Source organism: Amia ocellicauda, chromosome 7 (assembly GCF_036373705.1).
Source record: "Amia ocellicauda isolate fAmiCal2 chromosome 7, fAmiCal2.hap1, whole genome shotgun sequence".
Lineage (NCBI taxonomy): Eukaryota > Metazoa > Chordata > Actinopteri > Amiiformes > Amiidae > Amia > Amia ocellicauda.
This window is the reverse complement of record NC_089856.1, coordinates 14,457,070-14,460,464: the sequence shown is the minus strand read 5'-3', so window position 1 is coordinate 14,460,464 and position 3,395 is coordinate 14,457,070. Positions and strand designations below refer to the sequence as shown.

The following is a 3,395-nucleotide window of genomic DNA, read 5'->3' as shown; positions in this document are numbered from 1 at the left end:
GTCAATGCAAAACGTACTCTATCGACCCTTTTACAGGTCAGGTTCTTCTGGCACACGATCCTCTCAATGACAGGCTCCCACAGTCCAGAACTCTCTCTCTCATGACCTAGAACCTGGCAGAAGACTTTCCTGCTCGACAAGGCCTACGATTAGTTTTCTCCCCTTTTGCTGTGAAAAGCATTTGGAGATATCTTATGGCGTATCTGAAGGGCTGTAGCAGTATTCATCGAGCAACGGTTACATCCCCTTATATCGTCATGGGGACCACAGGTGGATCCTGCACTCTCTATCTCTCCCGTCCTCCTAACACAGCTGACGATGTAGACATCCATCTCAATCAACGAATCAGCACAGCTCAGGAATGCACATACAAACGCCAGGAATCCAAAACACGGTGAAAACCCCGGTCCGGTCAAAAAAAGACGGACTGCTTCTGACCACTTGTGGGAGAACACAGGACAAACTGCGACTGTTTCGGACAAAAAGGAATAATCCACTCAGACTGCAAACCTTTCCTTCCGTTTCATGCAGAACCCAGAAACACTCATCGATAGCTACAAATCGCTCCTAGAAAGCAACGTTTGAAGCTCTTCTCGTGCTCAGAAAGGAATGCTCCGAACTCTTCCTCGTGGACAGCAAGACCACTCAGTCTAGAAAAGCATTTCTCTAGCCACAGACTACAGAAATGATCCCTGAAAGTATAGCCTTAGCCAATTAGAGCCTGGAGCCATATCCCCATGAAACGTAACAGCCCTCCCACTCAGGGTGCATTAGCCTCACTTTTGACTCCCAGGCTTATAAACAAGTAATGCCCACAATGTCTTAGCGTTCATGATGAAATCCCGGTAGTCGTCGACTTCTGCCTCTTTGCAGCATCCAAAGCACCTGTGCACCATTGGGTGACAGTGGAATAGCCAGCATGCTTGCATGTTGTCAAACGTAGCTCCTCAAGCGTAGATAGGAAACATAAGAAAGTTGACCAAGGGGAGGAGGCCGTTCGACCCATCGTTCTCGCCTGGTGTCTGTTAATACCCAGATGATCCAAGGATCACGTCCAGTCTGTTCTTGAATGTTCCCAAATTGTGGGCTTCAACCACATCGCTGGGGAGTTTGTTCCAGATTGGAACAACTCTCTGTGTGAAGAAGCGTCTCCTGTTCGCTGTCTTGTGTGCCTCGAAGGCCGATTTTCATTTGTGTCCTCGGGTGCGTGCGTCCCTGCCCATCTGGAAAAGCTCCTCTGGTTTGATGTGGTCACCGCCTTTCACGATTTTGAAGACTTGAATCAAGTTCCCACGTAGTCGTCTCTGTTCCAGGGTGAAAGGGTTCAGATCCCTCAGTCTCTCCGAGTATGACATACCCTTCAAGCCAGGAGAAAGTCTGGTTGCTCGCCTCTGAACTGCCTCGAGAGCAGCGATTTCTTTCTTGAAGCGCTGTGCACACTATTCCAGTTGAGGTCTAACTAGTGCATTGTACAGTCGTAACATGACTTCCCTTGTTTGAAATTGAACGCTTTTGACAATGTACCCTAGCATTTTGTTGGCCTTTCTTATTGCCTCCCCACATTGTTTGGATGGGGAAAGTGATGAGTCCACATCAACACCTAGGTTTTTTCTCGTGCGTTACGTCTTCCTCTTGTGTTCCTCCTCTAGTGAAATGCTAGTGGACATTTTTGTTACCTGCCTGTAATACCTTGCACTTATCCACATTGAATTCCATCTGCCAGGCGTCAGCCCACGATAAGATGACAAACGCTGTGGCAAGAGAGACCTGCCAATAACGCAACTAATCTACCCTGCAATATAGGTGATCGAACCAAAGCTGAAAGTGGCCAAGCTACGCAAGACCACTGTAGATCAACTGCAATTAGTGAGAAATTGTGCAGCTAGAGTTCTGACTTGCATGAGGATGCGACCTCCCATGACACATATTGTGTTAAGCCTCCATGGGCTCCCAGTGGCACAGACAGTAAGATTCAAGAAACTGTTGCCGACTATCATGGCTCTGCGTCTTCCAGCGCTTTCTTATTTGGCAGAAGTCATACAGCGCCGTGCTGCAAATGGAGCCGAGGGCTCTGTCAATGCAAAACGTACTCTATCGACCCTTTTACAGGTCGGGTTCTTCTGGCACACGATCCTCTCAATGACAGGCTCCCAGACTCCAGAACTCTCTCTCTCATGACCTAAAACCTGGCAGAAGACTATCCTGCTCGACAAGGCCTACGATTAGTTTTCTCCCCTTTTGCTGTGAAAAGCATTTGGAGATATCTTATGGCGTATCTGAAGGGCTGTAGCAGTATTCATCGAGCAACGGTTACATCCCCTTATACCGCCATGGGGACCACAGGTGGATCCTGCACTCTCTATATCTCCCGTCCTCCTAACACAGCTGACGATGTAGACATTCATCTCAATCTACGAATCAGCACGGCTCAGGAAAGCACATGCAAACACCAGGAATCCAAAACACGGTGAAAACCCCGGTCCGGTCAAAGAAAGACAGACTGCTTCTGACCACTTGTGGGAGACCACACGACAAACCGCAACTGTTTCGGACAGAAAGGAATAATCCACTCAGACTGCAAACCTTTCCTTCCGTTTCATGCAGAACCCAGAAACACTCATCGATAGCTACAAACCGCTCCTAGAAAGCAGCGTTTGAAGCTCTTCTCGTGCTCAGAAGGGAATGCTCCGAACTCTTCCTCGTGGACAGCAAGACCACTCAGTCTAGAAAAGCATTTCTCTAGCCACAGACTACAGAAATGATCCCTGAAAGTATAGCCTTAACCGATTAGAGCCTGGAGCCATATCCCCATGAAACGTAACAGCCCTCCCACTCAGGGTGCATTAGCCTCACTTTTGACTCCCAGGCTTATGAACAAGTAATGCCCACAATGTCTTAGCGTTCATGATGAAATCCCGGAAGTCGTCGACTTCTGCCTCTTTGCAGCATCCAAAGCACCTGTGCACCATTGGGTGACAGTGGAATAGCCAGCATGCTTGCATGTTGTCAAACGTAGCTCCTCAAGCGTAGATAGGAAACATAAGAAAGTTGACCAAGGGGAGGAGGCCGTTCGACCCATCGTTCTCGCCTGGTTTCTGTTAATACCCAGACGATCCAAGGATCACGTCCAGTCTGTTCTTGAATGTTCCCAAATTGTGGGCTTCAACCACATCGCTGGGGAGTTTGTTCCAGATTGGAACAACTCTCTGTGTGAAGAAGCGTCTCCTGTTCGCTGTCTTGTGTGCCTCGAAGGCCGATTTTCATTTGTGTCCCCGGGTGCGTGCGTCCCTGCCCATCTGGAAAAGCTCCTCTGGTTTGATGTGGTCACCGCCTTTCACGATTTTGAAGACTTGAATCAAGTTCCCACGTAGTCGTCTCTGTTCCAGGGTGAAAGG

General features: G+C 48.6%; 2 pseudogenes; both read right to left on the bottom strand.

Annotated features, from left to right (window-relative positions):
* Positions 1-492: 492 nt before the first annotated feature.
* Positions 493-708, bottom strand: LOC136754194 (uncharacterized; annotated as a pseudogene).
* Positions 709-2,565: 1,857 nt separating this feature from the next.
* Positions 2,566-2,781, bottom strand: LOC136754197 (uncharacterized; annotated as a pseudogene).
* Between the last annotated feature and the right edge of the window lie 614 nt (positions 2,782-3,395).